General features: G+C 55.2%; 1 long non-coding RNA gene across 1 annotated transcript in view; it reads left to right on the top strand.

The window, feature by feature from the left end:
* Window positions 1–361: 361 nt before the first annotated feature.
* LOC128313989 (uncharacterized) overlaps window positions 362–10,256 on the top strand; it is a 51,789-nt gene continuing 41,894 nt past the window's right edge. Inside the window, exons 1-2 of the long non-coding RNA XR_008295254.1 lie at window positions 362–850; window positions 1,232–1,449. This is a non-coding gene — a long non-coding RNA (uncharacterized LOC128313989). The remainder of the gene's footprint in view (window positions 851–1,231; window positions 1,450–10,256) is intronic.

Raw genomic sequence — 10,256 nt, 5'->3', positions numbered from 1 at the left:
GACTCACGGGACTCCACATCTGCCATATCTGAATGCAAACTGTCCATATTAACAGTAGTAACCGTGATTGCATGGGGCACCGGCCATGAGACAGATCCTGCCTGGGCCCTTTCCTCAGTACTCCTCCATACAAGGGGTGGGGGAGTGCTATTGTGGTCCCTATTTACAGATTGGGAAACTGAGGCACAGATTGCTGAAGCTACCTGCAAAGGTCCTGAGGGGAGGTAGGAGAAAAAGCAAAGATGTAAGGGGAGCCCAGACTTTTCCAACCAAAATGGCACAGTTGTTGGTCTGTCACCTAGGCCAGAGCATGAGGGCCAGGCCCAGACCGGCTGGAGCTTGGCGGGGGGTGGAGGGGGGAAGAGAGGAAGAGGGCACAGAACTTCTGCTGGGGTGTTAGATGCGGGCAACCAGCCCAGGCTGAGTTTCTGGGCTGTGATTGGAATTCTGCTGGGGTCTCTCTAGGGGAGGTTTGTGCCTGCTCTCAGCGCAGCATTGTTCCTGTGACGAGAAGGGCTTTTTATGTGGCTTCCCTGGGAAATCAGACATGACCAGACTCCCCGCTGCGTGTCTGCGTTCGCTGCAGGCTGGTGGGAGATGCCTTTGTGGTTCCTAGCACTTGAGAACAAGTTGCTTAAAAACCAAACCAAACAAAACAGAATAGAGCAGAGCAGAGCAGAGCAGAGCAAAGCAAAACAAAGCTCATTGTTTTCTTTTATTCCTTCATTTAAAAAGCAGAGGTTTTGCAGAGACTTTGGACACATGGAGACAAGAATAAGAAGTCAGGGAAGCCATAGGTAAGCCCACCAGCCTGAGCTACCTGCAGGGAAGCATCCTCTACTCCGACAGGGTGAGTTCCCCTGAGCCAGCCTTTCTGACCCGTCCAGTAGGGATGGCTGGAGCTGACCGTGGGAAAAGGCTGCTGGCGGGGGCCTGGGTGGGGTTGCATTGTCTTGTGTCCCTCCCACCCCGTAAATCCTTCTCAGTCGGAGCCTGGAGTGTCCTGTGGGAAGATTGATGGGGACTCTGGGCCTGTCAGCTGGTCCTGCCCTGGGATACTTGTGATTTAAGTCCCTCAACAGTCTGGGGGAGGCTCTGAAAGTATCCCTTGCAAAAGGGAGGAGGAATGTGGAGGATTTGGGGTCACCCCAAGGCACCATGTGAGGTCAGGGGTGGCAGCGACCAGAGGTGGGAGGCATCTCTGAATAATGAAACATTTCTCTTCTGACAGCCACCCGGTTGAGAAGGTCACGGGGCCACAGAAGGGCTCCCCATAAACATCTGAGAGGGATGAGCACCATCTTAGTGCGCCACACCTCGCCCTGGCCTCCTGGCCCCCTGGCTTCCTGTCTGCGCTGTACAGCATTGGAAGAATTTCCCAGAATTTCAAGGAATGAAAATGTGAACATTGGAAATGGCCTGGCTTTTTATCTCTGCCTGGGGAGAGATGTGAGTAAATAGGCTTATGCTAGAGAAGTGGCTGGTGTCTGGAGACTTCTTTCTAGGGAGAGCAGAAATGGGGAGACTGGCACTTCCTAGCCCTGTGGGTTTCCACTAGCTACTTGTCTCTCTGAGCCTCAGTTGTCTCATCCGTAAAATGGGAGTGAGTACCGTGCAGCCTTCGTATGGGAGCCCATCAGAGGCCTGCAGCGACAGGAGTTGCTGTATTATCTATGCCTGTGTCTCATGTGCAGACACGGGATCTCAAATCATCCCACTAGCCCTTCTGAGAGACAGGAATTCTTAGTCCCTCCAGAAGGATGAGGAAAACTGGTTGTGGGGAGGTTAAACAGCCTGCCAGAAGTCCCAAGGGCAGGATGGAACACAAGTCCAGTTACCGAAGGCCCCTCTGGCCTCCTCACGATTTAGTTTTACTTCTCTGCCTTCATGTCCCAGATCGTGCTGGCCTGTGCATGGGGCAGCAGCTGTCCTCGGTGGGCTGGCTGCCTAGATGGCCCTCCGGTGACCCTGGCTTCAGGCTGACCCCGCAAAATGATGAACACCTCTGTCCCTGCTCAGCTGCCCCCAGCTGCCAGGTCCCACCCCCCTGCGCCTCTCCCAGGACAGACCACTGGGTCCTGTCATCGGGTGGCTGCCCTCCATCAAGCTCACTGTCCTCCTCTCTCCCCCTCTCTATCCCTTCCCTGACCCGACCTTCCTCAGAGAGCAGCTGTCTTGACAGATGGGTGGGCAGGCTGCCCCTTGGGGCATGTTTTTCTTCCCTACCCCAGAGCCTTTCATCCCAGAAGTGACATGGCTCCAGGGCCTGAGTTGTAAGGAAGTAGCCTGTCCACAGATCATAGCTCCTGGAACATTCCCTAGTGGTGGCAGTCTCCACCCTAGGTCCAGGGCCCAGGCACAGTGGCATAGTGTGGGTGTCCTCCACAATGGCTGCGGTCACTTTGGGGACGGGACCAGCTGATGGTGCTGATGTTGGACAGCTCCCCCAGAATCTGGTGTGCCATGGGCCGCAGACAAGCTCTCAGCCTGGTGGATGGGAGATCCGGACACTTCCCACCCTGCCCTGCTGAGCTTCCTCTTCGGGTGGCTGCCCATCCAGGTGAAGAGTGCAGGGAGAGGAGTGATTCTCTTTCCATCGGCTCTGAGAACTTTAAAAAATTATCTTTTAAGGTGACATATTTGGGGGCGCCTGGGTGGCTCAGTCAGTTAAACGTCCAACTTCAGTTCAGGTCATGATCTCACAGTTCATGAGTTCGAGCCCTGCATCAGACTCTGTGCTGACAGCTCAGCGCCTGGATCCTGCTTTGGATTCTGTCTCTCTTTCTCTCTGCCCCTCCCCCGCTGGTACTCTGTCTCTCTCTCAAATAAATAAATAAATAAATAAACGTTAAAAATTTTTTTCTAAGTGAAATATTTGGTGCACGTAAAGGAATGTATAAGGCATGACCATGACATAAACAGGGACATCTACACTGAACCAATTGCTATTGCCTGATTGTCATCAGCGTAGGGAGAAGCAGCTGGTGGAGAATGTGGGTGTTGGTCCATCAGATATGGCTTTGAACCTTATCTCTACCACTTACCACCTGTTAACCCTTGGAAAGGTCACAGATGCCCAGACCGGTGTGCCCAGCCGAAAAGTGGGTAGACAAAGAGTTCAGGGTGTCGTGGAGAACTGTGTCCTGAGACCCCTGCAGAACTTTTCCTTTATTTCCCCCTCCTGCACCAGGACTGGTGGTTGGTTCTCTGTTGAGGGCTGTCTTGCGCGCCGGCTCCTGCATGTCAGGCTCCGGACCTTCGGATGCTCTGTGAGTGAACACCCATGGGGCATCAGGTGTGGGGGCTGGGGACTGCTGTGAGATTTGTCCCCCAAGTATCCATGCTTCCCTGCCCCATGGTCCTCAGCCCGGCCCTGGTGGTGTCCCTGTGTCAGGGCACCTCAGATGCCTGCTGCAGCAGGAAGGGCCATGTTGAATCTCCAGGGGATCCTGGTGTGCTGGGCAGCTGTCACTCACCCAGGGGGCACTGGAGGACTGCACTGGGGTCCTGCATGGCATTCTGAGGCCAGTCACCTCTGTGGGTGCTTCCTCTGCATCATGTTCACAGATGTCCCAGGCACAGGAACTGCGGGAAGCTCCGCCTTTGCCCGTCTTTGCAGACACTGCTCCTGGGCCCACGTGCCTTTCTGCTGAGTGCCACCGTCCTTCTGAGCCCGCTGGCTCTGCCGCCTTCTCACCATGTTCCGCCCCCTCCCAGCCATCGCTCTGCTCCTCAGGGGCTTGGAGCGTCTTGCCTTGGCTATAAATCACACACATCTAGCAATTTTGTGAAAATTTATGAACTCCTCTTTTGGCTGTGAACACACAACTTCTTTTTTCCTCTCTTTGAGCTGTGAGACTGGCAGCCTTCGTTAATTCCCGGGATGATGTCGGCAGAACCTGTTGAGATCATTGAAAACCCAAACATGTAGATAAAAAATGGGGGAACTGCCACCAAGGCATGTCTGTTGCACTTCTTTGGGGTATAGTGTGTGGGGAGATGGGGGTAAAGTGACTCTGGGGAGGCATGTGTTGTGCAGGCCGCAGTGGGGCGCCAGGCATAGCCAGCCAGGGTCTTCACAGCTGTCCTGTGGCTGAGAGCAGGGCTGGGGGGTGCAGAGCGTGGGGCTTAGACCCCGCAGATCCAGCCTGGAACCACCCGCCACTCTCCTGGAGACTTTGTGTTCTTACTGGAGGCTCCTCCCCTCTTTGTGCTTCCTTCCCTTGCTTGTGTGGTATCCACACCTATGGTTGCCCTGAGCTTACGTGAGAGAAACGATAGCCACGGGCAGGACACTGGCTGGGGTTGCTATTTGAATGTATTTCTTTGGTCCTTGGGTGGCAGGGTTGGGAGGGTCAGGGCAGGAAGAATCGCTTGTGCATGGGGGCCTCCTTGAGGATCTGGTAATGATGCCGAGACCAGGGGCCCAGGAGGACGCCTCCCTCTTCGCCCTACCTGAATCACTCACCCCCACCATGTCCTTTTGGTTGTGTGGTCCTCTTTGGCTGCACTCCCTGAGTTGTCACTTGAGTTGTGCAATTCTTCCATTCCCATCTTGAGTTGCGCAAGAGGGGCCTCTGGGTGGACGAGGCAGGTGGCAGTTTTTCTGCTCACCATCGTCTCCCCAAGTGCTCGGCAGGGTGCCTGCACACGGCAATTGCTCTGTAAACATTTACTGTCCTGGTGTCAGAGGGCTTATCTGAGCCCATCCCCTTCAATGACACCCATGGAGGGCTCACCAAGTCTGCAGAGCCCCTCCTGAGCCCGTCTGTGTGGTGCTGGCTGTCTAACTGCCTCCTTGAGACCCAGTCTGTGGGGCCACCCAGAATGAAGGAGCAGAGCAGGCCTCTGTCTGGGGAGCATCTTTCAGGCCCTTCCCGAGTCTCATGTTTCCCACTGTCTCCAGCATTTCCTCCTGGGCTGGGTTCCTCCAGCTCTCCATGGCTGTCCCAGGGGGGGTCTCAGTTTCAAAAGTGGGGCATGTCCCTCCCCTAGGCTCACAACTTGGCTCCCACGGCCCTTGGGCAGAAGTCTGTGCTTTCTTCCCAGTGTTGACCTCCCTTGTGTTTGCCCTTCTCATGACTTCCGCTTCAGTCCAGAGAGCCGTGTGGGACCTGCTGTTTCCTCCTCTGACCCTTCGCTCACACCAGCTTCTCTTCCTGAACGCTCTCTAACCTGCAGACTCCTCTCTGGTGCCACTGCCTCTGGGAGCCACTCCTGTCCCAAAGCAGGCCCCTGATCCCTCCCTGGGCCCTGCTGGGTGGGCACAACCCTGCTGTAGCACAGGACGCACAGGCGCATCTCCTCGCTTGCTGGTCTCTCCCCACAGGGCTCCAGGAAACTTGAGGCATCTGGCATCCCTGAAGTAAGTTGGGCTGACACACCTGCTTGTGGGACGAGCGAATGGCCTGGGCTCTGATTCCCTTCTGGGCTGCAGCAGGAGCTCAGGGCTAAAGGCCTGGATGCCCCCATTCCCACCCCCCATTCAGCTCTTCCACCAAAGATGCAATCCTGTAGCTGTGCTGCGTGTGGGTGGGAGCGGGGAGGCCACAACAAGAGGCAATTAGGGAGGGGAAGACCAAATGGTTTGGGGCTGCGTGGCTCTGACATGTGCAGAGGAATATTTGTGGCTGCCTTGGCTTGGTGTAAGGGTAGGAAAGGAATTACAATTATGTGTGCCGAGTAAACACCAGGTACATTTGAACCTCCTGGCAGGTGTGTGGGTGCCTGGCGGGTGTGTCTGTTTTCCCTGTCTCCCTGCCAACCCTGGGGGAAGTCGAACCTGTACCCCTGGCTCAGAGAGCAGTGGCTCACGTGACAGCCTTCCTTTACAGAGATGCTGGGTGTCTGGAGAGAGCAAGGAGTGCTTCCATGGCCTTCTGGGCCCCTGCTTTGGGCAGACATACCCCCAACCCGTGGGGCATTTCATGCTTCTGCTCTAGGAAAGGGGAGTGGTGGGTATAGGAATTGTTTTTCTAAAGTTTATTTATTTATTTTCAGGGTGGAGGGGCAGAGAGAGAGGGAGAGAGAGAGGATCCTAAGCAGGCTCTGCACTGTCAGCACAGAGCCCGACACAGGGCTCGAACTCATGAACCTGAGCTGAAATCAAGAGCCAGATGCTTAAATGACTGACCCACCCAGGCCCTATGTAGGTACAGGATTTGAACCTCGTTTTGCCCCTTGTCACCCCTGAAGCCTTTTCTTCGGATCTTGCTGCACCTGGCTCATGGGGAGCTGCCTCTGAGCAGGGTCACCAGTGTCACCCCCATGCTGAAGCAGACCCTCAGTGGGGAGGCACAGCTGCCAGCTACTAGACACTGCCTCTGTGAGGGCCCCGTGTGGGCTGTGCAGCCTGGTGCCCCTGCCCTGTCCAGGCTAGCGGGACAGGAAGAGGGCCCTCTCATTCCATGGGCAGGGCCAGGAGGAGTGGGGGCGAGATGGGGTCAGTGCACCAGGGACATCAGAAGGCCACTGGCATGGGGCAGGCGGTGGGGGACGGTGAGCTTTTACAGTTCACCTGAGATCACTCCATTTCTCCGTGCTGTGCAGATTTTCTCATTTTTACTCCAGACTCTTTCCTTCTTTCCCTCATACTGTGTTGACTGGGTCCAGACCGTGGCATCCAGCAGCCCTGGTCCAGGGCTGAGGGAGGGCTGGGAGCAGACACCACAGGCCGAGGAAGGCCCATAAATAAATCATGGCGGCACACTCTCCATCTTGAGGAATTCGGAGGAAAAACAGATGGTTGTAGCTGGGCGACATTTACTTTACTGTCTGTCAATATTTGAGAGGTTTTATTACTTTGCAGTGCCAGGTTTTAGAATAAATTAAATGGCTAATGGAAATATTAAAATAGAATTAATTTAACTGAACAAATAAAACTTGGAGGGTTGGTATGATTTGTTTAGAAGTTACTAAATACATTTTCAAAATGAAGCCTCAGGGAAGTGAGTAATTCCTTCCTCACTGGGTAGGAGCCCAGCCAGCCAGACTTCACCCAGCACTTTCTGGGTGCCAGGACCTGGGTTGGCAGCGGTGCTGAATCCAGGCTGGCCTGGGCATGTCTGCGCTGGAGAGCTCACAGGCTGGCAGACCGATGTGTGGGAGACAGACGTGTGGGCCACAGCCTTGCCCGGGATTCCTTTGCGTGTGCAAGGCTGGGAGGAAGGAAGGCCCGGGGGAGGGCCTCCATCAGTTACCTCTGTTTCTTCATCAAATCCCTGGGCACCTGCTCAGTGCCTGGCTGGAGGTTAAAAATTCGGAGAATAATGGGTCATACACCTGTTCTCAGCAAGGTCACAATTTCGGGAGAGGAGCAGAAAAGGTAGTGGGTAACAGGTAAGATACTTTTAAATAACATGATGCTAGAGATATCCTCAGGATGTCTGGGGAGAGGAAGGCAAGGTCTCTTAATTTAATTTTGTTTTTTTAACAAACATTGATCTGGTGCCCATTGAAAGAACTATGGAAGCAATTCTTGCCTGACAGCACTCGATTGCCTCATGACCCTGCCTTTTTTCTTTTTCTGGGCCAGAAATCACACCATGAGAAAGTCTTTTCTATGTGTCTTTTACAATGCAGTGGGGAGAGTATCAGTGCTCAACCCTAATGGCTTTTATCAGAAACAGAGAGGTAGGCCTTTGAAGCTGTGGTCCTTGACAGCTGACCTTTATCAAGGACAGTCAACAGAATCTTGTCTGACAAGATCTGACAACTTCCTGGGCTGGGGAGCCAGGGAGGGCCTGGGTCAGGAGGACTTTGAAAAGCCACACATGCCTTTGGATCTCATCCCACATGGTTGGGGAGCCTGGGAAGGATGAGGTCTGACTGGTGTTTAAGACTGGGTGTAGCTGCCATGGGTAGGTGCATGGAGGGGCCTGTGTGGCAGCAGGGAGCCGCTGTGGCCAACCCGGCCCAGGGAACTCAGATCTTGGATGGCAGGGGAGCTGGGATGAGGTAATAGAGCAGACAGCGGCTTATTGTGCACGGCCCACGTGGAGGAAGAAGAGTGTGGACGTGTTGACTTGGAGATGGCCGTGAGAGGTGGAGAGATGCTGAGTGAGGAGGAGGAGGAGTCTGGAGGGAGGTCTGGGTGCACATGTATCTGGGAATCCACACACATAGGCCTGGGTGGGGGCAGGGAGGGCTTGGAGAGAAAAGACCAGGGTCTGGAGTAAGCCCCGGTGCTCAGAGGTGGAGACAAGTAGGCCCATCCAGGGACCTCAGGACCCGACGTGAGCTGAGACAGGCCACACCCTGCTGTGACCAGGGGGCATGTGGCCCCTCCTAGAAGTGGCTCTAACAACCCTACAGGCCTGGGCACTGCCATGTCCCCAGCACGTATGAGTACGAGACTGTAGGAGCCTCCGGGGAAGGTCTGAGGAAGTCTACTGAGGATCCTGCCACAGTGTGTCTGGGGTTTCCTCCTGGGGACTCACCATCCCCTCTGGTCTGTACTTTCTGGATTGAAGATGGGTTTAGGCCTGCCAACGGGCAAGGGGTTGGGGCTTTTTAGTGGAGCCTTTGTCCTCAGTCTTCTGTTCGTCCAACCCTCACTTACTCTGTGTAACTAGCAGTCCCTTGTCCTTGGCCCATCTCTCTCCCCTAAGAACTCCACGTTCTTTATCTCCACTGGCTGCCACTCAGCCCATTATACTAGCCTGCATCCTCAGCTTGTGATGTTCACAACTGCCCCCTGGCCTCTGTGGGGCGGGCTCCTGTGTGTCCAATGCTACCAGTTCTGTGGCAGCCTCTTCTGCGTCCAGCCTGCATGGACAGCCATCCCTGAGCTCCTTAGGGTCGTGGGCCCACTCACCATCACCATCCTCCCCACTGACAGGCGGGGTGTCCCTCTTGGGGAGCATGGGCACCTGGTGTTGTCCTTCTTACATAGTCTGTCTACTCATGGAGGTCCACTGTTTGGAGACCTTTTGCTGTGCCTCTGCCGTCTGTTGTGGCAACTTTGACACTTGTGTGTCACTGAGCGTGGGCCACCGCTTCCCACAAGCTTCCAGGAAACATGTGTGGGAGCCCTGCTCTCCTGGGTCCTTGCCAGGGTGCTAAATTCCTGAATTGCAGGAAAACCTTCCTGGGTCAGCACCCCTTCTCTGTCCAAAATCTCTACCCCTTGATGCAGTACCCCAAATTCAGCCCCACTGCTGCACGGAGTGGCTTCTGCTGGAATATGCTGGCTAGCCCTGCTGTCATGGGGGATGCCACATGTTCCTTCCTCTGGCAGGCCAGCCACCTTCCCTGCCAGGCTGTGTGGAGTGTGATCCTAGTGTGTAGGCTGGCTGCGAGGGGGTGGTGGGCACATTCTCAGGGGGCGGTGCTGTCCTGGTGATACCTCATTAAAGCCATGGCAGTACTTCCATCAGGTGGGGTGCTGTCTTCTCAGACAGGAGTGAGCTGCTCTGCGCTTCCTCTGGCAGTTTCAGGGACCTTGGACCTGCATCCCCAGAGTGCCCCATCCTGAGAATCGGTCCCCTTCTTTGCATACTGGGGCCCTGAACTTGTGGGGGACTGGCCAGGGCTGAACATTCCATCTTCTCTGAAGTTGGCACTCTTACATTAAGTCCTGAACTTGACCCCCACTCTATTCTTAGCTGCAGGACATTAGAGTTTTCTTAAAAGCAGCTGGGGAAGCCCCCTTAGCTTTCATGTTTGTCCTGAGTTGGTAATTAATCACACTGAGCTGTCATTTTCTTCCTTCAAGTGCCACCCATTCCCTGGTCCTTCTGCTCACTGCTTCTCCCGACTTCTCAAAGGCCGGGGATGCTGCTTGGCCTGTGGTCCCTACACCAGTGCTGGCCCAGCGGTGGGGCCTGGCCAGATGGCTGGCTGCAAATTCCTCTTTAAAGTCTGCCTTCAAGGACTGTGCCTGCCACCAACCATTTTAGGTGGGGGAAGCAGATTCTGAATGGAGAGGCAGGTGCAGGGCGTTTACTGGGAGACACACCTGCAGGGCAGTTGGAAGTGGAGCTGGGTGGAGGGAGGCACTAATCTGCAATGTGGCTGCTACTGGAGCCTCAGCCCTCAGAGCTGTCCCAATTGGAGGCAAAGGACCGAGCCTCCAGACCCTCTATCAGGTCACTGCCTATAGAACAGCCCCAGAAGAGGGTGCAGGTCGGGGTGGGGGGGCAGGTGGGTGGGTGGCTCCCCAGGGCTGGGGGCAGCTGCTAGTGAGGGGCACAGTTCTGAGCCCATCTGCCCAGCAGCCGGCTGGGTATGCTGGCTCTGAGGAGGTCTGCTTTCCA

Source organism: Acinonyx jubatus, chromosome C1 (genome assembly GCF_027475565.1).
Source record: "Acinonyx jubatus isolate Ajub_Pintada_27869175 chromosome C1, VMU_Ajub_asm_v1.0, whole genome shotgun sequence".
Lineage (NCBI taxonomy): Eukaryota > Metazoa > Chordata > Mammalia > Carnivora > Felidae > Acinonyx > Acinonyx jubatus.
The sequence above is the reverse complement of the archived record's forward strand: the minus strand, read 5'-3'. Positions and strand labels throughout refer to the sequence as shown.